General features: G+C 36.9%; 1 long non-coding RNA gene across 1 annotated transcript; it reads right to left on the reverse strand.

The window, feature by feature from the left end:
• Positions 1 to 1345: 1345 nt before the first annotated feature.
• On the reverse strand, positions 1346 to 24222 carry LOC131827158 (uncharacterized). Its single transcript, XR_009351920.1, has 5 exons — positions 24038 to 24222; positions 20319 to 20399; positions 19149 to 19312; positions 3405 to 3478; positions 1346 to 1607 (listed from the first exon to the last, which is right to left on the reverse strand). It is a non-coding gene; the product is annotated as an uncharacterized LOC131827158 (long non-coding RNA).
• Positions 24223 to 26026: the final 1804 nt, after the last annotated feature.

The raw sequence follows: 26026 nt of genomic DNA on the forward strand, positions 1-26026 counted from the left end.
AGAGAGAGAGTGCACAAGCCAGGGGGTGGGGAAGAGGGAGAGGCAAACTTCCCACTGAGCAGGGAGTCCGATGCTAGACTTGATCCCAGAACCCTGGGATCATGACCTGAGCTGAAGGCAGATGCTTAATGGACTGAGCCACCCAGGCTCCCCTCAATTTTTGCTTTTAATATGCTCTAGTAGGTAGAAAATTTTAACTATGTCCATGTGTCTATCTTTCAAAATGTTTGACTATTTCTTGAGTTTTAGAAAGCTCCTAAAAATCTCAAAATACAAGTTTTATTCCTGTCTACCATATCTAGACTTCCTTCTGTTTGCATACATAATCAAAAATTCGTAGATATAATCCCCATCACTAGTATCAAGGCAGGATTGATGGTTTTTTCCCTCTAATAACACAGAACTGGTATCTATGTTACATCATTAGCATTACATTGGTCATTGCTTTGCTTCTAGAGGCCCAGAGCCCTCAAAGTCTAGGCATTATTTCACAGTTTTTATAGGGGCAGGCCCTCATCAAAGTTCTTTTCAAGTATTAGCTAATTTAACACTCACAACATAATGTAGTAGATACTCCAATTAATCCTATTTTACAGGTAGAGGAAACTGAGACTCAGAGAAGTCAAGTAACTTGTCCAAGGTCACATCACAAGCAGTTAAGCCAAGATTTAGATAGTCAATGCAGCCCCCGGGCTGTGCCTTAATCACCATATAATGATGCCTCTCATCTGTAACAATGGACGTTATATAAAGAAATGAGTCATGGTTGTCATGGAAAATTATTATTATTGTTATTATTATTATCATTTAGCTAGAATGCATTGTGATGTACTTGTGATGGTTAGCTTATGTATCACTTGGCAAGGGTAGAATACCTAATTATATAATCGAACATTAGTCTAGATGTTGCTGTAAAGGTGGTTTGTAAATGTGGTTAACATTTACTATCAGTTGACTTTGAGTGAAGGAGATTACCCCTGATAATATGGGTGGCCTCATTCATTCCCTTGAAGACCTTAAGAGTAAATCCTGAGGTTTCCTGTAGAAGAAATTCAGTCTCAAGTTTATCGTATTAATTCCTACCTGAGTTTCCAGGTTATAGACTTGGGACTTACCAATCCCACAAATTAATTCCTTAAATTAAATTATAGTTATCATGAATTATTAATTACCATAGTAAATATGAAATATAGCATATAATGTAATATAGTATAAATAATACATCATAATATATAATAAATAATACATATGTATATTAAGCAGAACACAGAGGCTGAATACACTACATTTATTTAACCAAAAATAAAATTTTTATTTCTTTTTTTAAAATAACAACACCATGAGATTGGTTCTCGTCCCTGGTTGATAGTTGGAGAAAATAGATACCAACATTCTGGCTTTCAGTTTGATTCCTATCACACACACACATTAGGTTAGCACCTGCGCCACTTTAGAAAATAGGTAACAGGTCTGGCCTTTCCAGAATTTGTCAGTTCAGAAGAGTGAGTTACTGGATACTTCTTTGTTCATGGCTCTTCCTTTGTCACAACACGCTTCCAAAAAAATAGATTAATTAAAAGAAGAGGCATTTGAAAACAGACCTATATCTGTGAATAAAAACAAAAATAAGAGTGATTCAAAAAAAAAAAAAAAGAGTGATTCAAATTTCAGTAAGAAAGAAAGGAATACAGAACCAAACTATTCTGACAATATTTGGGGATTAAAGAGTACCAATAACCCAACTAAATAATTACAATAGCAAACATTTATGTCCTTTTTTTTTTTTTTTCTCCCTGCTCCAGGCCGTCTTCTGCATGCTTTACACATGTCAGCTCATTTATTTCTCATGGTGTCCCTATGGAGAAAGTACTCTTACTGTCCTCATTTTAAAGATGGGTAAGTAAAGTGGAGTCAGGATTTGAACTCAGTCCCTGTAGAGCCTCTTGCTGGCTCTCAGGTAGGTAGAATACAACTCAAAAGAGTGGGAAAATAGAGGTAGAATAATTACATGAACAATTACCTGTTATACGACTATTCCTTTATACTCATTATCTTACTTCATACTATACTATTCCTTTATACTCATTATCTTACTTCATACTCCAAACATGAGGTAAGTACTTTTCCCCCAATTTAACCAAGAGCAAAACATATCCAGATAATTTTAATAACTCGCAGAATATTTAATGAGTAATAATCAGTGGCAATTAATTGGAACCTGTGTCTGCCTGGCACCCAGAAGTTTGCCTTTCCCATAATTCTACTATGCTACTAATTGACAAGCCTCAAAGAGATTTGTTTCAAATGAGAATATTCAAATCTTAGACCCAGTAGAACAGCATTTGCTCACCGACCATCTCAGCACAACTGCCTTGTAGATCATCCAGAAACTCTACTAGTTCATATCTCTTTGGAGACCCACTTTATATATGACAGTGAGCTCAAACAGCTTCACAGTATTCTGGCACACTGTGGGTCATGTGAAGTTACTTCCCTCCCCCAGCTGATTCCTGTCATAAAGAGTATGATTACAGTCTCTTCTCTGCCTTCTGCCCAAATTAACCTGTTCTAAGACATTTTATTATTTAAAGGATGACCAAAATTTAAGACTAGGAGCTTAGAGAGAAAGAGTCAAGTCTCTTTGCTTCCTTCAGTAGTTTCACTGAATTTCTGAAGACCAGATGGTATGTTTCTGGGAGTCTGCCCATTTCTACTTTTTCTCTTCTTCTTCTTTTTTTTTTTTTTTCTCTTCTATTTTTTTGTTTACTTTTTTTTCCTTTCCCATGATACTATCTTCCCAACATCAGATGGAATGAATAAAGAATATCATCAATGTAAGCACACTAAAAGTTAAACTGGAATAATTATCCTTATATATTTTTTTTCCTCTTCCTTATCTTGCTATATACCAAATAGAAATTGCAGCATCATAGGATGAAATGCAGATATGTTGTGGTATACCATAAAAGAGGTAAATATAGCTATTCCAGGGAGATTATATTTTGAGGATGGACAGCGCATTAGTAGGAGTTTATAAAAATCATCCTTACCTATTTAGTAAAAAAAAAAAAAAAAAAAGATGAAACCTCAAATACTATTTACCCAAATACTATTTACCATCCAGAGTTCAGCATTATTGAACTGTCAAGTTACAATCAAGACTATAAAAATATTCTCAAAAGTAGAAAACTATAATATCCCCAAACTTTGATCAGACAACAGAAACAGTTCAAAAGTTCAATAGAGTTTGCAATCTATACAAGATTGCAAGGTTTGAAATCTATACAAGCATTTAAGGGTGGCCTACACAATGGAAAATAATATAATTTAAATCATTTCCTATGTAATGGTAGGCCAGAAGCAAGAAGTTAAAAGGTGGAAAGAAAAAGGTCAGACTTTCTTACCCAGCTTTTAGCTTTCTTATCATCGCAATCTAAGACCATCTAATAAATTAGTGTGCCTTAGATTTCATGTATGCCTGAAAACAAAATGATCATATTTTAATGACATGTAATAACAATTTTTCTTTTGAAAGAAAAATACATGTTTAAGTCAAACCCTAACCTTTACTTGTAGCTTCAAAATTTTACAACAATTTTCTCAAATAAAGCAACATTTTTTATTTCCAGAGGAAAGGAAGAAAGGATAAGTTCCCCCCTAAATTTTTTTCTTTAATTTGTTTTATTTATTTGTCTTATCCCCTGAAATGACTACTACTTGTTTGTTTACTTCCTATTGATAACCTTATCCAGATCAATGAGGACAATACTCTTTGTATAGTAAATGTATTATAAATATTTGTTTCAAAGGGTGTGAAGAGATCTTTGAAGGGCTCTCAATTTAATGGATAGCTTCTATGTATAATACTGATTTTATTTACTGTATTTGATTAATATTTGTGGTGAAGAGCTAGGACAGCTAATTGGAGGTCAATGTAATAAACTAAGGATATGAAGACCTAATGCTTATTGAATGACAGATACTTTTTTAAGATTTTTGTTACTTTTAATCCTAATGAGATACTGCTATTGTGCAGATGAAGCTTAAAGGTTAATTTATTACCCAAGGAAATACATTTATTTTCCATTTGTTTGGCTCAGAGAGATCAAGTTATTTCCCAAGGAATTACAGGTGTTGTGTAAAGTAGGTATTAAATGCCATGCAAGTTTCTTGCCAAAGCCCAAGATCTTCCCATTACATCATATTGACTGTTTTTCTTGTTTGTGGTTTATTTTCTTAAGCAATTGGAATAAGATATCAATATCTGACATTATTTGATTTTCTTAATTTGCAATGAGACTTTCTTTTCCTCCATTTCATGTACTTCCTGTATGAGTCTGAAATTTAGACAAGTAGTGATAATCCATGATGACAAATTTAGAACCAGATCTTGAATTCTTTAATGAAATGACATTTTGAATGGCAGTGGTATTACAAATAATAACACTGTGCATTTATTTAGTACTTCTAACTTGTTCAAGAGGAGTCATGCTCATTCTTTCTTAGTAACATTAATGGACAGATAGAAGAGATGTTCTGATTTCCACTCTTATAAATGTGGAGCCCGATGCCAAGAGAGGTGACTTTGCCAAGTCCTATAGCTGAATCTTGGCAGATCAGGACTAGAAAGTATTTTCCTTGACCTTCATCTGATATTCTTCCCGACTTTTCTCTCTTTACCTTCTTTCTCCTTTTTGTGACCCCCCATATCTACAGTCTATGAGAGCAGTAATCATGTCCTCAGACATTTTATATTTCCCTGTGCCTTATGGAAAAATATTTAAACACTATGAATCATAGTGTGCCATATAACCTGCCTCCCAAATAGCTCTGCAGAGTCATTGTATTACTTCCTTCTGTTTTTCTTCCTTTTCATCTACAAACCCATACTATAAATGTTTTTTAACCAATCTAGTTACCATTTTCTGTACATTCTTTGTGGTGGAAAGCTATTATCTTTGTTTTCCCTAAAGCTCTTCCTACCCTGTCCTCATAATTGGCCTAAAAGTTTGGCAGGTGATGCAAGTTGGGCCAGTAAGAACTTTAAGGTAGATTTTTCAAAATAGAATAAGGATAGAGAAGCCACTTTCTTCTCTGGTCATAAAGTGGTAACTGTGAGTTCAAGCAGTTCTTGGCTGGGTTGCAACACCAGAGATAAGGTGTTTTGGTGGTATGAAACTATACACAGATAAAAGCAAAATGAGAAGTGGAAAGAGATCCATCATGGGTTTAAGTTCCCACTTTAGAATTAATCTCCAGGTTCACTCTTTAAATTTCAAATTTACAAAGTAAAAAATTTGTGGGTTTTTTTCCCCCAATTTATTTTATTTTATTTCTTTTCAGTGTTCCAGTATTCATTGTTTATGCACCACACCCAGTGCTCCATGCAATGTGTGTCCTCCATAATACCCGCCACCAGGCTCATCCAACTCCTCACCCACCCTCCTTTCAAAACCCTCAGTTTGTTTCTCAGAGTCCACAGTCTCTCATGGTTTATCTCCCCCTCCAATTTCCTCCAACTCACTTCTCTGCTTCATCTCCCAATGTCCTCCATGTTATTCCTTATGCTCCACAAGTAAGTGAAACCATATGATACTTGACTCTCTCTGCTTGACTTATTTCACTCAGCATAATCTCTTCTAGTCCTGTCCATGTTGATACGAAAGTTGGGTATTCATTCATCCTTTCTGATGGAGGCATAATTCTCCATTGTATATATGGACCATATCTTCTTTATCCATTAGTCCAGATGAAGGACATCTTGGTTCTTTCCACAGTTTGATGACTGTGGCCATTGCTTCTATGAACATTGGGATAGAGATGGCCCTTCTTTTCACTGCAACTGTATCTTTGGGGTAAATACCCAGTAGTGCAATTGCAGGGTTATAGGGAAGCTCTAGTTTTTAATTTCTTGAGGAAACTCCACACTGTTTTCCAATATGGTTGCACTAACTTGCATTCCCACCAACGGCGTAAGAGGGTTCTCCTTTCTTCACATCCTCTCCAACACATGTTGTTTACTGTCTTGTTAATTTTGGCCATTCTAACTAGTGTAAGGTGGTATTTCAATGTGGTTTTGATTTGAATCTCCTTAATGGTTAATGATGATGAATATTCCTTTGCTGTGCTGAAACTTTTGATCTTAATGAAGTCCCTCAAGTTCATTTTGCTCTTTTTTCTTTACCTTTGGAGACATATCTTGAAAGAAGTTGCTGTGGCCAATGTCGAAGAGATTACTGCCTATGTTCTTCTCTAGGATTTTGATAGATTCCTGCCTCACACTGAGGTCTTTAATCCATTTCAAGTTTATCTTTATATATGGTGTAAGAGATGGTCGAATTTCATTCTTCTACCTGTAGCTGTCCAGTTTTCCCAGCACCATTTATTGAAGAGACTATTGTTTTTCCACTGTATATTTTTGTAATTTTTTTAAAAAATTATTTATTTATTTTAGAGAAAGAGAGAGAGCCAAACAGAAAGTACAGTGGGGAGCAGCAGAGGGAGAAGGAGAAGCAGACTCCTGGTTGAGCAGGGAACCTGATGTGGGGGTCAATCCTAGGACCCCGGAATCATGACTTGAGCCAAAAGCAGACACTTAACCAACTGAGCCATCCAGGTACATCCCTCCTTTTGTATTTCTGACACTAGCAACTGAAGATTATGACTCTACAATTATGTTTCATGTTCATACTATGATACCCAATTTCAATGTTTCCTCTTCTGCACTACCAGCCATGATTCCCATTTGGATGACTGATCCTTCATCTACATACCAAGCTGTTTTCCATTGATTTGAGCTTGATATTCCTTATGATTTGCCTCATATGATCATTAGCCACATCTATATTTGTCTTCTTCACCTATCTGTGAACTCTACAAATCAGGGTCCACATCCTAATTGTTAATGCTGTATTTAAGTACTCAATTTGAGTGGAGTTAGCATTAAGTAAATGTTTATGTACTTGGGTTTTCATTTAATTCTCTTGCTTTTTAATGCTTAGAGACAATATATAATGCAATGAGGGCTATAGATATAATAATGAACATAATTATTTTGGTATTGATGTGATGATTATACTGCTAAAATTATGAGAATTGCATCCCCATTTCTACTCCTTGATTTTTTTTTTTTTTAAATTAAGGCAAGTTGTCTTTTCTTTAGTGAAAAATCTCATGTTCTGAGAAGAACTGTATTCAACTAGCTATAAACCCCACAGGAGAGTGACAAATTACAGTGGCAAGACCATATTTGTACTTAAAAAAAAAAAGATTCATTTACTTATTTGAGAGTAAAAGAGAGAGAAAAAACAAGCAGAAGGGGCAGGGGAGAGGGAAAGAGAATCCCAAACAGACTCTGCACCAAGTGGGGAGTCCAATGTGGGCCTCAGTCTCATGACCCCAAGATCATGACCTGAGCTGAAACCAAGAGTTGGACCCTTAATCAACTGTACCACCCAGCTGCCTCCATATTTGTACTTCTTGGCATAGAAGCTTGTCATGAGATTTTGTAGAATATCATCCTTTCCATACAATTCAAGCATTGTAACCATGGGCTGTACTTAATAAGAATTTATTACACAGGGGTAATGGGCTCTTACAGAACATTGTCCTCTCTAGGTTCAATAATTAAAACAGGCTTACTATGAAGATATCTGAGGGGCAAAAATAGCTAGCTAGCATACTTATTCTACATGTGGACATTGTGATATACTTTAAGGATATGGAAAGAATAGGTGAAGACCTGAAAGGTGTGTTGTTAACTGACTCCATTGTTAACACATGTGAAAACTGAAACAATTAATTGAGTCAATGATCCAGAAAAGGAGGCCATGAATTTATCTGGATCATCTCATGGAAGAATGGTGGAAGCAAGAATGATCAAAATTAGATGGATTATCTCAATTTTCATTTTATGCTGTGTGTGTGGACATGATCTCCATTTTTTTTTCTGTAATTCACACTATATAGTTATGTTGTAAGCTTGATGAAATAAGATCTAGTTAAGTGTTTGTCCTTTAATGGTCAAGGGAAAGAGTGATTTATGCCAATGAAAGGAGTGATTTAAAACAATATCTATTGAGGGGCACCTGGATGGCTCAGTGGGTTAAAGCCTCTGTCTTCGGCTCAGGTCATGAGCCCAGGGTCCTGGGATCGAGCCCCACATTGGGGTCTCTGTTCAGCAGGAAGACTGCTTCCCTCTCTCTCTCTCTGCCTGCCTCTCTGCCTATTTGTGATCTCTGTCTGTCAAATAAATAAATAAAATCTTTAAAAAAAAACAAAACAAAAAAAACTATTTATTGAGAATATCTATTGAGTGGAATTTTTTTTTTTTAACTTTGGGAAGACATAAAATACCTGTTCTGGATGAGGTGGTTTTATGTTTGAAAAGTATTGACTTTTGTCAGGGGGTGCTGAATTGTCTATATCCACTTGAAAAAAAAATTCTTACCAATTTTTCAAAAAGAGAACTTTTTAAACTTTTTTTTTTTTTTTTTTAAGTATTCAACATAGTTGGGAGGAGAATGAATGATAGAAAAGGGCCGTTGATAGACCTGGTTGACATTCAGGATAGGGAATTCTTTTCCTAGAGAAAAGCCTTCAGGCAGAACAGGTCTCCAAGAAGTATCTCCGGCAACTCCAGATTCTAAAAGTAACAGCAGCAACAACAGAAGTAGATTTGTGTGAGAGATTCAACACAAGTCTTAACAATGGAAGGCAGCAGTTAGTGCATTTGGGTGTTTTAAAGTATCACCTATCTAAACATGTCAATCAGATATCTTCAATACTTTTTAAAAAAGTTTTTTATGTAAATTCCAGTTAGCTAACATAAAATGTAACACTAGTTTCAAGTGTACAATATAGTGAGTCAACACTTCCTTACAAGACCAGGTGCTAATAAGGTATACACATACATACGCCCTACTATCTTACTAAATGGTTTTATTTCCTGCTTCAAATTTTCCATGAAATGTTATGAGTGCCTTGATTGTTTGGTTGTTTCTGGTGTTTTCGTTTTGTTTTGTTCTTTTGCTATTAAGGAAAATGGTTCTAAAGACACTTGGCAGCGGGATGGAGAGAAAATCTGAACAATTATGCCCCTTTCATGGTTGGGCTGTTATCCTGGTTTCCAAATGGTAACCTTCTCTGTCAGTTTAGACTTAAGAATAAAGAACACATATTCATGTCCTTTAAAGGCATTAATGCAGTGACTTCAGCAATGACAGCTTGGTTTCTAAAGGTATTTGATAAGAATCCCAAACAAATGCCATATCTTGTCCACACATTTCCTCTCCCTATTCCGTCAGTGCCGGGAATATGTTTTTAAAGATTAGGTCAGCTTTGTTTGTGTTGTGTTTGTTTGTTTGTTTAACTGTTGTGAAAGTTCATGTTTTGGGAAATGGCTTATGAGAAGACACTTCCTGTAGCAATCGTAACTTTAACAATAACAGATAAACTTTTTGTGGCAAATCTTCACTGGGCTAGAACTAAAATCTGGAAGTAATCAGTGACCACTGAGCATCAGAAATTCTTTAAAAAAAAATATTTAAACGCAGCTGGAGTCTGCTAGTAGTCGGGATAGGATTCAGGTACCTAATCCCATGGGGTTAGTTGCCATCCTGCTTCTTCCTTGTCTTGGATGTGGAACTAAAAAGCCCCAGGGTGTTGATGGTTGCAGAGAAACTATGGTATCTGACACCTGCTGGGAGCAATAAATAGAGAACTATTCCTGCCCTTGTCGGTTTGTTCCTATCCTGCTCACTACTAGAGTTGCAGTCTTCTGAGCTGGGTTTCGGGAGAGAAGAGTTTTATTTACCAATGTAAACAAATCTGATAAGTAAGAGAAGTCACTGCTGTGCAGACAGTCATTTTGACACATGTGCTTGACCTATAATATAGGCAAGTCTGGTTAAAAAGTAAACAGAATCACACCCATTTCCTTCTGAGAATTATGGTTGTAATTTTTTTCTGGAAATAACACGACTCTAATGCGGTCTTCTGAAACAGGTTTTGTTCGGTTGGTGTGTTTACTGTAGGATGATGGGCTTCCAGTTAACTAATTAAAACTTGTTGTTGCTGAGGGTTTGTGCAGGCTGAGTTATTGAATACTTTATATCTGCCAGTCTTGTCCAGTTACATGGGGAATGCTCACAATTCTATTTAGAAGGAAACAGATGCTAATAGAGAAAGAGATGAATATCTCTTTTATCTGTGATGCTTCATAAAACAGTGAACACACAATAGTCCAGAAATCTCTGGAAAATAAAGGCGTATCAAGGTATATGAATATAGCACTTGCTCCTTGGCATTCAGCTTTGCAGAAATCCAGAGTGCTACAGGAGTGAAATTCATCAGGACAAAAGCTTTCAGTCAGCAAGTGAAAAGGAAAAGCAGGCAGGCTCTAAGAAACTCCTTCTTAAATTCCGACACCCAAACACCTAACCTGTCCAAATCATTTGCTTATAGAAGAATTACTTTAAACCTTCCCAATGCAAACTAGCCATTGGTTTACTTGCTAAAATTCATACATTTCTCTATTTGGCAAGTAAACCAGAGCACAATATTTTGCATTCCATCGAAATGGATATTTTCCCCTCTGGAGAATGAATGAAAATGTGTTTCATGCCATATGCCTGATATTTTCTAGTTGTGCTTGTTCACATATTTTGACTCTACAATATCTGGCACTGTGAGATGTGAATCCCAGGCATTCTTCAGTTACAGTCTTGCTGAAAGGGGAAAACAAAGAAAATGGGTAAAATCTGTTTAACAAGGTCAATAGTTTTAAGAGCTGTTTTCCATTTGACTTACTTAGAGCAAGTGAATACTGCTTTATTTCTTAGCAAACTTTGATTATGGTTAACCAGAAATTTAAATTCTAGTGCTCCTTATTCTTTTAGAAAAACAGAGTCCTTTATCTCTGTCTCTCTTTTCTTGTATCGGTTGCAAGTAAGGCTAACTTCTCCTCTACAAGGGAAAATCATGATTGTGGGCACTGAGAAAGTCTACCAAGGAGGGGGGTGTTGCATGGTTTCTCCTGTTGCATTCTTTTCAGAGTAAACCTTCACCAAAACCCCACCTACCAGCCTTCTGCAAGTGAATGACAGTAAGTGTTTAAGACAACTTATTTCTCCTCTAACTCTTCAATCTCTTTGGAAACACTTAGAGAGTCTGCAGCAAAAAGAAAAATATCTAGAGATACATACTTCTGGATGTTAATACTGGTTATATATAGATAGTAAGGTATGGGAAATTTTGTTAATTTTGTGATCTCTAATTTTTATATAAAAAATGGGTTATTTGTATTAAAGAACTTCAAAATGAAGTTGCTTTTAGAATGTACTTTCTCTTTGGAAATGTCCTATCAGAAATCCATAACAAACTAACTCACATATTTATTAATTCTTTCTGCTAACATTTATTCAATGCCCATTAAATATCAGCCTGTCATCAAAGAACACAAAGGCACCTAACATAGTTTGTCCTTTCAAGGAACTCACAAATTTGGCATTGTTTTTATAGTAATTGTCTTTATACTGACCATAATTTTCATCTGACATATTTCAAAGTTTTGTTTCTATATTTTTATAGTAAACACTATTTCCACTCCTTTCATCCTTAATGCAATAAACAAACATTTCCCTTCGACCTAGAAATTGCTATCTCTTGACAAGACATCTAGGGTTTTCTTATAAATCCTTCAATGACTTTGTCATAATCAAACCTAAAAAAGTACTTCAGTTTCTTTTCTGAGGCATGATATTATTTATAATTAAGCTTTGAGTTTTGTCAGTTAGGAATTGTTCCAGGTCCATTTATAGAACTCCAAGTAAAAGACTGATTTTTGAGCTTTTTAAGCTACCACTCAACCAAGTGAATCAATGAGAAATAAGTAGTTACACCCAGTGGTTGAGGTTTAAATAGTGGTATCTACGGAAAATGTTGTCAGAAAAGAGTTCTTTATGACTCAGTAATTGAAAAAAAAAGTCAGTATTTGTTGAAAATATCCTATCTTTTCTTTAACCCCCACTATGCAATGTAGGGGAAGTGTGAATGATACATGTACTACATGAACTATGTTATAGTATCTACTTATTACTCAGTCTGCCACTAACTGGGCATAAACTTGTCCCATTTCACATTAGTAACAGAGAACAATACTCCTGAAAGTTCCAAGGCTGTTTTAGTGCTTGTTGTTTTAAAAATATTTTTTTTTTTTTATTTTTTTTTTTATTTTTTTTTTATTTTTTTATTTTTTATAAACATATATTTTTTATATACATATATTTTTATCCCCAGGTCTGTGAATCACCAGGTTTACACACTTCACAGCACTCACCAAATCACATACCCTCCCCAATGTCCATAATCCCACCCCCTTCTCCCCAACCCCCTCCCCCCGGCAACCCTCAGTTTGTTTTGTGAGATTAAGAGTCACTTATGGTTTGTCTCCCTCCCAATCCCATCTTGTTTCATTTATTCTTCTACCCACTTAAGCCTCCATGTTGCATCACCACTTCCTCATATCAGGGAGATCATATGATAGTTGTCTTTCTCTGCTTGACTTATTTCGCTAAGCATGATACGCTCTAGTTCCATCCATGTTGTTGCAAATGGCAAGATTTCATTTCTTTTGATGGCTGCATAGTATTCCATTGTGTATATATACCACATCTTCTTGATCCATTCATCTGTTGATGGACATCTAGGTTCTTTCCATAGTTTGGCTATTGTGGACATTGCTGCTATAAACATTCGGGTGCATGTGTCCCTTTGGATCACTACATTTGTATCTTTAGGGTAAATACCCAATAGTGCAATTGCTGGGTCATAGGGCAGTTCTATTTTCAACATTTTGAGGAACCTCCATGCTGTTTTCCAGAGTGGCTGCACCAGCTTGCATTCCCACCAACAGTGTAGGAGGGTTCCCCTTTCTCCGCATCCTCGCCAGCATCTGTCATTTCCTGACTTGTTGATTTTAGCCATTCTGACTGGTGTGAGGTGATATCTCATTGTGGTTTTGATTTGTATTTCCCTGATGCCAAGTGATATGGAGCACTTTTTCATGTGTCTGTTGGCCATCTGGATGTCTTCTTTGCAGAAATGTCTGTTCATGTCTTCTGCCCATTTCTTGATTGGATTATTTGTTCTTTGGGTGTTGAGTTTGCTAAGTTCTTTATAGATTCTGGACACTAGTCCTTTATCTGATATGTCGTTTGCAAATATCTTCTCCCATTCTGTCAGTTGTCTTTTGATTTTGTTAACTGTTTCCTTTGCTGTGCAAAAGCTTTTGATCTTGATGAAATCCCAGTAGTTCATTTTTTCCCTTGCTTCCCTTGCCTTTTGCGTTGTTCCTAGGAAGATGTTGCTGCGGCAGAGGTCGAAGAGGTTGCTGCCCGTGTTCTCCTCAAGGATTTTGATGGATTCCTTTCGTACATTGAGGTCCTTCATCCATTTTGAGTCTATTTTTGTGTGTGGTGTAAGGAAATGGTCCAATTTCATTTTTCTGCATGTGGCTGTCCAATTTTCCCAGCACCATTTATTGAAAAGGCTGTCTTTTTTCCATTGGACATTCTTTCCTGCTTTGTCGAAGATTAGTTGACCATAGAGTTGAGGGTCTATTTCTGGGCTCTCTATTCTGTTCCATTGATCTATGTGTCTGTTTTTGTGCCAGTACCATGCTGTCTTGATGATGACAGCTTTGTAATAGAGCTTGAAGTCCGGAATTGTGATGCCACCAACGTTGGCTTTCTTTTTCAATATCCCTTTGGCTATTCGAGGTCTTTTCTGGTTCCATATAAATTTTAGAATTATTTGTTCCATTTCTTTGAAAAAGATGGATGGTACTTTGATAGGAATTGCATTAAATGTGTAGATTGCTTTAGGTAGCATAGACATTTTCACAATATTTATTCTTCCAATCCAGGAGCATGGAACATTTTTCCATTTCTTTGTGTCTTCCTCAATTTCTTTCATGAGTACTTTATAGTTTTCTGAGTATAGATTCTGTGTCTCTTTGGTTAGGTTTATTCCTAGGTATCTTATGGTTTTGGATGCAATTGTAAATGGGATTGACTCCTTAATATCTCTTTCTTCTGTCTTGCTGTTGGTGTAGAGAAATGCAACTGATTTCTGTGCATTGATTTTATATCCTGACACTTTACTGAATTCCTGTATAAGTTCTAGCAGTTTTGGAGTGGAGTCTTTTGGGTTTTCCACATATAGTATCATATCATCTGCGAAGAGTGATAATTTGACTTCTTCTTTGCCGATTTGGATGCCTTTAATTTCCTTTTGTTGTCTGATTGCTGAGGCTAGGACCTCTAGTACGATGTTGAATAGCAGTGGTGATAATGGACATCCCTGCCGTGTTCCTGACCTTAGCGGAAAAGCTTTCAGTTTTTCTCCATTGAGAATGATATTTGCGGTGGGTTTTTCATAGATGGCTTTGATGATATTGAGGTATGTGCCCTCTATCCCTACACTTTGAAGAGTTTTGATCAGGAAGGGATGTTGTACTTTGTCAAATGCTTTTTCAGCATCTATTGAGAGTATCATATGGTTCTTGTTCTTACTTTTATTGATGTGTTGTATCACATTGACTGATTTGCGGATGTTGAACCAACCTTGCAGCCCTGGAATAAATCCCACTTGGTCGTGGTGAATAATCTTTTTAATGTACTGTTGAATCCGATTGGCTAGTATTTTGTTGAGTATTTTCGCATCTGTGTTCATCAAGGATATCGGTCTATAGCTCTCTTTTTTGGTGGGATCCTTGTCTGGTTTTGGGATCAAGGTGATGCTGGCCTCATAAAATGAGTTTGGAAGTTTTCCTTCCATTTCTATTTTTTGGAACAGTTTCAGGAGAATAGGAATTAGTTCTTCTTTAAATGTTTGGTAGAATTCCCCCGGGAAGCCGTCTGGCCCTGGGCTTTTGTTTGTTTGGAGATTTTTAATGACTGTTTCAATCTCCTTACTGGTTATGGGTCTGTTCAGGCTTTCTATTTCTTCATGGTTCAGTTGTGGTAGTTTATATGTTTCTAGGAATGCATCCATTTCTTCCAGATTGTCAAATTTATTGCCGTAGAGTTGCTCATAGTATGTTCTTATAATAGTTTGTATTTCCTTGGTGTTAGTTGTGATCTCTCCTCTTTCATTCATGATTTTATTTATTTGGGTCCTTTCTCTTTTCTTTTTGATAAGTCGGGCCAGGGGTTTATCAATTTTATTAATTCTTTCAAAGAACCAGCTCCTAGTTTCGTTGATTTGTTCTATTGTTTTTTTGGTTTCTATTTCATTGATTTCTGCTCTGATCTTTATGATTTCTCTTCTCCTGCTGGGCTTAGGGTTTCTTTCTTGTTCCTTCTCCAGCTCCTTTAGGTGTAGGGTTAGGTTGTGTACCTGAGACCTTTCTTGTTTCTTGAGAAAGGCTTGTACCGCTATATATTTTCCTCTCAGGACTGCCTTTGTTGTGTCCCACAGATTTTGAACCGTTGTATTTTCATTATCATTTGTTTCCATGATTTTTTTCAATTCTTCTTTAATTTCCCGGTTGACCCATTCATTCTTTAGAAGGATACTGTTTAGTCTCCATGTATTTGGGTTCTTTCCAAACTTCCTTTTGTGGTTGAGTTCTAGCTTTAGAGCATTGTGGTCTGAAAATATGCAGGGAATGATCCCAATCTTTTGATACCGGTTGAGTCCTGATTTAGGACCGAGGATGTGATCTATTCTGGAGAATGTACCATGTGCACTAGAGAAGAATGTGTATTCTGTTGCTTTGGGATGAAATATTCTGAATATATCTGTGATGTCCATCTGGTCCAGTGTGTCATTTAAGGCCTTTATTTCCTTGCTGATCTTTTGCTTGGATGACCTGTCCATTTCAGTGAGGGGAATATTAAAGTCCCCTACTATTATTGTATTGTTGTTTATGTGTTTCTTTGATTTTGTTATTAATTGGTTTATATAGTTGGCTGCTCCCACGTTGGGGGCATAGATATTTAAAATTGTTAAATCTTCTTGTTGGACAGACCCTTTGAGTATGATATAGTGTCCTTCCTCATCTCTTATTACAGTCTTTGGCTTAAAATCTAATTGATCTGATATAAGGATTGCCACTCCTGCTTTCTTCTGATGTCCATTAGCATGGTAAATTCTTTTCCACCCCCTCACTTTAAATCTGGAGGTGTCTTCGGGCTTAAAATGTGTTTCTTGGAGGCAACATATAGATGGGTTTTGTTTTTTTATCCATTCTGATACCCTGTGTCTTTTGACAGGGGCATTTAGCCCATTCACATTCAGGGTAACTATTGAGAGATATGAATTTAGTGCCATTGTATTGCCTGTAAGGTGACTGTTACTGTATATGGTCTCTGTTCCTTTCTGATCTACCACTTGTAGGCTCTCTCTTTGCTTAGAGGACCCCTTTCAATATTTCCTGTAGAGCTGGTTTGGTATTTGCAAATTCTTTCAGTTGTTGTTTGTCCTGGAAGCTTTTAATCTCTCCTTCTATTTTCAATGATAGCCTAGCTGGATATAGTATTCTTGGCTGCATGTTTTTCTCGTTTAGTGCTCTGAAAATATCATGCCAGCTCTTTCTGGCCTGCCAGGTCTCTGTGGATAAGTCAGCTGCCAATCTAATATTTTTACCATTGTATGTTACAGACTTCTTTTCCCGGGCTGCTTTCAGGATTTTCTCTTTGTCATTGAGACTTGTAAATTTTACTATTATGTGACGGGGTGTGGGCCTATTCTTATTTATTTTGAGGGGCATTCTCTGAACCTCCTGAATTTTGATGCTTGTTCCCTTTGCCATATTGGGGAAATTCTCCCCAATAATTCTCTCCAGTATACCTTCTGCTCCCCTCTCACTTTCTTCTTCTTCTGGAATCCCAATTATTCTAATGTTGTTTCGTCTTATGGTGTCACTTATTTCTCGAATTCTCCCCTCGTGGTCCAGTAGCTGTTTGTCCCTCTTTTGATCAGCTTCTTTATTCTCTGTCATTTGGTCTTCTATATCACTAATTCTTTCTTCTGCCTCATTTATCCTAGCAGTGAGAGCCTCCATTTTTGATTGCACCTCATTAATAGCTTTTTTGATTTCAACTTGGTTAGATTTTAGTTCTTTTATTTCTCCAGAAAGGGCTTTTATATCTCTCGAGAGGGTTTCTCTAATATCTTCCATGCCTTTTTCGAGCCCGGCTAGAACCTTGAGAATTGTCATTCTGAACTCTAGATCTGACATATTACCGATGTCTGTATTGATTAGGTCCCTAGCCTTCGGTACTGCCTCTTGTTCTTTTTTTTGTGGTGAATTTTTACGTCTTGTCATTTTGTCCAGATAAGAGTAAATGAAGGGGCAAGTAAAATACTAAAAGGGTGGCAACAACCCCAGGAAAATATGCTTTAGCCAAATTAGAAGAGATCCAAAATCGTGAGTGGGGAGAAAGGGGATAAAAAGAGGTTCAAAAAGGAAGAAAGAAAAAAGAAAAAAAAAAAAGAAAAGAAAAGAATTTTTTTTAAAAAAGAAAACACCTAAGAAAAATGTAAAAAAATATATATATATATTAGATAAACTAGTAAAAAATCGTTAAAAAAGAAAAAGGTAACAGTTAAAAAAAAAAAATTTTACCCGAAGGCGAGAAAAAAAAAAAAAATGAAAAAGAAAAAATTAAATTAACTGCAAGACTAAAAAAAATCACAGGAAAAAAGCCATGAGTTCCGTGCTTGGCTTTCTCCTCCTCTGGAATTCTGCTGCTCTCCTTGGTATTGAAACCGCACTCCTTGGTAGGTGAGCTTGGTCTCGGCTGGATTTCTTGTTGATCTTCTGGGGGAGGGGCCTGTTGTAGTGATTTTCAAGTGTCTTTGCCCCAGGCGGAATTACACCGCCCTTACCCGGAGCCGGGGTGAGTAATCCGCTCGGGTTTGCTTTCAGGAGCTTTTGTTCCCTGAGCGCTTTCCGTAGAGTTCCAGAGGACGGGAATACAAATGGCGGCCTCCTGGTCTCCGGCCCGGAGGAGCCGAGAGCCCAGGGCCCCACTCCTCAGTGCGCCCTCAGAGAACAGCGCCCAGTTACTCCCGTCTGCCTGACCTCCGGCCGCGCTCCGAGCTCACCGAGCCTGCGACCGGTTCAAGGTAACACGGAGCTGCGAGCTTACTGTCGGCTCTGTCTCTGTAGCCGGCTTTCCCGTTCCAATACCCGCAAGCTCTGCGACACTCAGACACCCCCGATCCTTCTGTGACCCTGCGGGACCTGAGGCCACGCTGACCCCGCGTGGGCTTCGCTCCGGTTTAGCCTCTGGAGCGATGTCCCTCCGCGGAACAGACTTTTAAAAGTCCTGATTTTGTGCGCGGTTGCTCCGCCGCTTGCCGGGAGCCGGCCCCTCCCCCCGGGGTCTATCTTCCCGTCGCTTTGGATTCACTTCTCCGCCGGTCCTACCTTTCAGAAAGTGGTTGTTTTTCTGTTTCCAGAATTGCTGTTCTTCTTCTCTTCGATCTGCCGATGGATTTTCAGGTGTTTGCAATCTTTAGATAAGCTATCTAGCTGATCTCCGGCTAGCTGAAGCAGTCTCAGCTTGCTACTTCTCCGCCATCTTGACTCCTCCCCCCTAAAAATATTTTTAAAAGAGTTTTAAAATACAATGCATTTTCCAATGATGTAACTCATTGTCATTTAAAATATACTACTATATACCATCTTCCCAGCCAACTCTTTAAATTTCCTCTTGTGACATGAAATTTAGATTCTTTATTTAAAGAGAAATCATGCTTTGTCAAAATAATCAAGACCCTTAGCAAAAGCTTGCAGATGCTTTACTGTGTTTTTGCCGTATATCTGCTTCGTAATTTAGCATGTATAGAGAATGCAGTTGCTTTGCATTCTCTCATAAACTAAATCAGAATGTTTTTCTGCAATATTATCTTCCCATTCTCCTAATGATGAAAACATATACAGTTTTATTTAATATGCTAAGTATCAGGATTAGAAAGTTTAGACACTGCAATGCTCACTGGATTTTTGGTCCAGTGGAGTGGTTCTCTACTGAAAGCAGCTTTGCATCGAAAGGAACACTTGATGATAGATGGGAATATTTTGATCATCACAACTTACACTTATTTAGTGGATGGAGGTCAGAAGTGCTGCTTACCCTCCTACAGTGCCCAGGAGAGGCTCCACGACAAAGAATCATCTGATCCAAATTGTCAATACTGCCGTGATTGGGAATCCTTGCTAGTGGAAGAAGGTGCTACGCAGGAAAAGGCTCCTAGTGTGAATAGGGCTGCCTATGTCAGCACTTTGCAAGTTCTTCTCCTAGATACCATGCAAAAAGAAACCAGGAGAATACAAAGGGACTTACAAACTCCATCTCAGAGTAATAATAAGGTCTATCTGCAGATTCAAAACATGTATGAAGGCTTTTAAAAGCAGCTGAGAGGAGGCACAAGAGAAGCGAGAGAAGGGGAAGAGGAGAAACTCATAGTGTTTCTGCCTAGATCTTGTCTTGGAAAAAACAAAGCCATTTGATAATGAGTAGTGAAAGATGAAGTGGCAATGCAATGATATCATAAAGAAAAAAATGTGTAAAAAAGAGCAAAACATAGAAGCAGAGAATGTGCACGAAAAGAATGAATGAAACAGTTGAAAATTATGATTAAAAATTTTTTTATTTATTTAAAATGAATGAATTCATAAAGACCACCAAGTAGAAATGTGAGGATTCGGGGAAGAGATGTTACAACAACAACAAAAAAAAAAAAAAAAAAAAAAGAGAGAGAGAGAGAGAGAGAAAACATAAACTGGTAGACTCCTAGAAAAGAATTGAGAGAAAACTAAGAGCAAAATTCTCTGTCCTGTTGATAAATATAAAAAGAAATTCATTGTTAGCTGAGGTCCTCAAGGGAGCAGACTCCAAAATGGAGTTAGAAATGCAAGAGATTAATGGAGGGAACACGGGAAAGTTTAAGGGAAATGTGAGCAGGACTCCAAAGGGAGGCCATGAGGCAGGCTGGACACCTGTGAAGGAAAGAGTGGAGGAAATGGGATTGAGCAGGAAACAGCTCGGTCTGTGAAGTGCATCTGTGAGAAAGTCTCATCTGGGTTTCTGTGAGATCCCAGCAAAAATTGATCGATATAATGGTCTCACATTGAGCAGAAGTACTCTAGCTGTGGTAGCTGTTGGCTGGGGGCAGCATGGACAGAGCATGATGTAGGTGTGTACTGCTGTAAATCTCACAGGGGAAAAAGCCAAGGCAGTTAGCTGAGTCCACTCCTTGCACTAGGTTCTCTCCTGGCAAGAGATCTGATCTGTGTGAAGTACCTCAGTGGCTGTCACACTTGTCCAACTGGAAAAATTTTCAGATTGGCTCCCAGAGCAGATCCAAAGTTTACAAAGATACACCTAAAACAAAGATTCAGAAAGGTTGAGTATAGGCTGACAGACAAAGTCTTATCAGGCAAATGCAACATAAAAAATGTGAGTCATAATCTTAATTTCAGAGAACACAAATTTTAGTAAAATTATTATTATATTACTATATATTACATTATTATTATATTTTTCAATGTATATTATATATAGCTTTGAGCTTTGCATCATTTAATTGTATATCCCATTCAACAAAACACTAAATAAAAAATGAAAACATAAAGTCATAGAGGAAACACTAAAAAAAAATGACATCATATAAAAAGGACATAAGAGTCTGCCTAGAAGTGTTCTTAATGTCCAAAGCTGTAACAATTTGAGCAATAAGATAAATTATGATAGTATTGGATTACAGTCCAAAGAATTTTAAAAAAATATGTGATGAATATGTAACTAGAGGAGAGAAGTCTTCTATACTAAATGGAATAATATTAGATAATAAATATAGAAGAAATAAGAGAAATAAAATAATGACAATTAGAATGTCACAGTAATAATTTCTGCTTGCAAGATCTGTGGATGAATGCTAAGATTAGTTGGCAGAACCTTAAGGAGAATCTTTACATAACTACAAAACATTCCCCCCAAATACTTAATAATTATTGTGGTGGTTTTAACATATGTTTACTCCTGGGGCACCTGGGTGGCTCAGTGGGTTAAGCCACTGCCTTCGGCTCAGGTCATGATCCCGGGGTCCTGGGATCAAGTCCCACATGGGGCTCTCTGCTCAGCAGGGGGCCTGCTTCCCTTCATCTCTCTCTGCCTGCCTCTCTACCTGCTTGTGATCTCTCTCTGTCAAATAAATAAATAAAATCTTTAAAAAAAAAATAACATATGTTTACTCCTGTATGTATACTCCTACCTCCAAGAGATAAAACTTCATTCCCTTCCACTTGAGTGTGGCCTGGACTTAGTGGCTCACTTCTAAGGAGTAGAGTATGGAAAGAAGAATGCTAACTTTACAATGAAAAAAGCTGGCAGGCACTACTATATGCAAATAACCAAAGTTATCATCAGTGATAAGTCTCACATTGATAACATATATGCTCTGATATCAGGCAATGGAAACTACTATACTTCATCTCTATGATGTTCTTTCCAAAAATCCACAATCCTCATGTAATTATGAGAAACCATCAGGGAAATTCAAATTGAGTAACATTCTAAATTATGTCTGGCCAGAAATCTTGAAAATCAACAAGGTCATGAAAAACAAAGAAAGCATGAGAAAATGTCATAAATTATAAGAAACTAAAGACATACAGCTAAATTAGAGCACGATATCCTGGATTGGATTCTGAAAATTATATAAATTTTAAGAAATGATGATATCTAAATATAAAGTCTATAATTTAATATTATACCAATATTAATTTCTTATTTTTCCTTAATGTTCTATGGTTATATAAAATGTTAACATTAGAAGAAACTAGGTAAAGGGTCTATGAGAACTCTCTGTGCTATTCTTACAACAACTCCATTTCTCTAAAACTGTTTTAAAATATAAAGGTTATTAAAAAGGTTAACACAGACTAATATAAAATTTTAATTAGGATAATTCAACAAAGAAACTGTTTATATTATGATGAGAATCTGTATTAGAGTGATTGGTTCCAATAAAGAAGGTCAGGCAAGGCTGTTGAAAAGTGACACTTAAGCAGAGATCTGAGGAATGAGTCAGAGTTATTTAGGCAAAGAGCAGATGGAAGAGTATTCCTGGAAGAAAAAACAACATGTGCAAAGAAACTATGACAGAAGGGAAGAGAGCAAGCACTGGGGACTGTAAAGACACTGGAATTAAAAAGGTGGAGAGTGTGGTCCAAGATAAAATGGAAGAGCTAAGTAGGGTCCAAAAGCTTCAGGAATTTGTAGGGAGTTCTATTTTTATTTGGAGAGTAATGTTGAGTCATTGAAAGGTTCAAGTATCACACATTTGGATACATATTTATTATAGATCATTCTAGTTATTGTATGCCACTGCACAGGGGCCCCAACTGAGATCTTACTGAAGAATCTTCATTAAGACCCTGCAGTATTGGTGATAAAATGGAGAGCAGAGGAAAGATTTGAGAGACATTTAAGAAAAAACATTGATAGGATTTGAGTGTTTTGGAAATGGGAGTTGAGAATAAGAAGATTATCAGGGCCATCCACTAACATCTAGCTTTTCCAAAGGTTGGTTTGGTAGATTATTTGCATTAACAGATCCAATTCTTTGCTGTTTACTGTATGAAACTTTTGCTGTGCTTCTTTGTCATTTCTCTTAGAAAAAAAGATAGAGTCTATGTCCTGACATCTTAGAACTTAGGAAATACTTTGGCCACTGTCAAGCTAACAGATATGATACATGCATAAACTTGGAAAAAAAATCTTGTGTGTTCCTGCTTCTGACCTTGTCCCTCTCCCATAGTCCTAAGAATATGCCTAGGTTAACCTGCTAGAGTAGCAGACATGAGAACAGAGCCATTTCCCTAATCACCCCAACAAAAACTGTCCTTATTAATCTATCAGACAACTAGCAAGTCATGTGAGCAGACCAACCAAGATCAGCCACAACCGGCTAAGATAAGTTGCCAACCTGCCCCTAACCATAGATTCATGAACAAGGCTAGATGATGCCAGTCAAGCCTAATTTAGATCAATCAAACCCTATAGAAATGTGCTTTAAAAGGTGTACTTTATAGCACTGATATTGTATGGCTGTTTGTTATTCACCATTATTGTGGCTGCTAGAACTGCTACAGATGCCTTGTTTGTGCCATTAACTGAGATCTATTAGGAACTATTCATTGTTGGTTGTCTATACAGGATTTCTCTGGACTTTCCTCAGCATGCTCTCTATAGATGGATACCTCTCTAAATTGTAGAAACGGAAATATCAACTGCTAATTTTCCAGTCTCCCTTATGTCTAGTCAATGGGCAATGAGACATTAAGATATTTTGGCTATGGGCTTACAAAGAAGAATTAGTAGAAAGACAAACATAGAAAAAATACTCTTTCCTTTTATCTGGTATTATATATGTATATATAATGGCAGGAATTTTGGTTGCCATCTTAAGAGGTGGATAAAACCAGCCCAATTGAGGTCTAAATTTTGATGAATTTTCACTGAGGGGCAAAGTGCAAAGATGGCAAGATGTCTTTAATGATGTTTTTAATTGTCCCTAGAAATATCTATCTTTAGACATCTTATTTTGAGATAAATAAAGATCTTTATTATATATATATATCATATTTAATTAGGTGTTTTGTTACGGGTAGGCAAAGGCACTAATAGTTCTCTTAGCTTTTCTATCTGATAAAGGGAAGTAAACAAGCAGGGGTATCTCTGGCAAACAAAGGAATGTTATGCGAACAGATATTTAACAGACTAGGGAGTAAAAGTTTCTACATTGCAGGGGCCTAGGGCTGACTCTAACTATAAGAACAGAGTGTTAAATTTTTCTAATATTGAAAATTATTAAAAATACAGAAAGTAAAGAGAAGAGTATGTTAAACTCTTACAAACTCATCACCAGCTTTAAGAATTATCAACACAGGACTGGAGGAGATTATGCTGAGTGAAATAAGTCAAGCAGAGAAAGTCAATTATCATATAGTTTCACTTACCTGTGGAGCGTTAAGAAATAACACGGAGGGGGCGCCTGGGTGGCACAGTGGGTTAAGCCACTGCCTTCGGCTTGGGTCATGATCTCAGGGTCCTGGGATCGAGCCCCGCATCGGGCTCTCTGCTCAGCGGGGAGCCTGCTTCTTCCTCTCTCTCTCTCTGCCTGCCTCTCTGCCTACTTGTGATCTCTCTCTGTCAAATAAATAAATAAAATCTTTAAAAAAAAAATAACACGGAGAACATTAGGAGAAGGAAAGGAAAAGTGAATTGGGGTAAATCGGAGGGGGAGACGAAGCATGAGAGACTGTGGAGTCTGAGAAACAAACAGGGTTTTGGATGAGTGAGTCTGATGGTGAGTAATAAGGAGGGCACATATTGCATGGAGCATAGGTGTGGTGCATGAACAATGAGTCTTGAAACGCTGAAAAAATTAAAAAATTAAAAAATTAAAGAATTATCAACACAGGACCAAGTTTGTTTCATCTAAAATATCCACTCACTTTCCTGCTCCTATATTATGTTGAGACAAATCCCAGGTATCAAAATAAGATTTTAAAAGTTCTAGTTTGTAAGTAGACTTTTGTTTTTTTAAAGATTTTATTTATTTATTTGACAGAGATCACAAGTAGGCAGAGAGGCAGGCAGAGAGGCAGGCAGAGAGAGAGGAGGAGGCAGGCTCCCCGCTGAGCAGAGAGCCCGATCGGGGCTCGATCCCAGGACCCTGAGATCATGACCTGAGCCAAAGGCAGAGGCTTTAACCCACTGAGCCATCCAGGTGCCCCTATAAGTAGACTTTTAAAATATACTGTTTTAATTAATGAAATAAGTATTTCTTGATCACTGTTTAAGTTTAGAGAGACTACATCTGATAGGTTCAGAGCTCTATGCAAAAAGTCCTATATATCAGACTATCAAATGTGTTCCTGACTAGTCTGAGTCAGTTGACCACTCTAGTCCAATAACTGGCCTCTTCTTCACAAAGAGTTTTCAAGCGCCGCTAGCCTGTGGGGAAACAGTGGGTAAGGCAGATTCAGCAAGAATGGCTGAGAGCAGACTGGGCACCATAATGGGCATGCCCTGTCCCTTCAAATATTTTGTAGATGCTAAAGATTAAAAAAAAAAAAAAAAAAAAGTAAGAGAAAAGCCTTGCTCTAAGGTAGTTTGTTTGTTTTCATACTGTCATATTTTTATTGATCCTTGTTTTTAAAAATTAACACTTTTATTGATGGTGACCTTTAAGGTAGAATCTATATCTGTTGTTTCTACAATATTTCTACAAAATTTATTTTAAATATACCTTATATTTAACATATTCTGCAAATACATGTTGGATAAATAATTCTGTCTATTTTATAAGTTATATGCTTTATCTAACTGTGACATAATAGCAGCAATCTAAAAAACTAATTTTTCTCATTGATTGATTTTACTGATTGATTTTATGAGAAGGTTGGCGTGATTTGACTTGTTTGGCAAGTCTTTATCCCAGGCATAAGTAACCAACAAGAAAGAATAAATCAACCACCATAAGTGTAGCTTAGATACACATGTTTATAATAATTTAAACAGTTATTATACCCATATTTATGAAATTGATCCAAATAAATTATAGTATATGAATTTGAGTGTGGTGATGATTATATTGTATTATTTACATTTCAGTGGCTGGGACCATTTTTTCCAACATGGTATTTGCTTAAAGTAATTATACTGACTGAGAACAGTGGCAGATTGAAATTAAATGTTTGGATTAAATATTTTGTCAGCAAACATGCAGCAACTGCTTTACTGCTTCTTCCTCTCTTCTATGCATACTGATTACAAAATGATTACAAAATGATTAGCTTTTATTTTGGCACAGTTTTAAAATACTTAGATAAATGCTGCTTGATATCCAATCTTCTAACTGTTTAAATAGCTGAGGAAAAAAGAGAAAGAGAGAGAAGAAAAATGGCCAAAAGAAATTTAAGGCAGCCTTCTAACTTCTAACT

The sequence above is a fragment of the Mustela lutreola genome, chromosome 3 (genome assembly GCF_030435805.1).
Source record: "Mustela lutreola isolate mMusLut2 chromosome 3, mMusLut2.pri, whole genome shotgun sequence".
Classification (NCBI taxonomy): Eukaryota; Metazoa; Chordata; class Mammalia; order Carnivora; family Mustelidae; genus Mustela; species Mustela lutreola.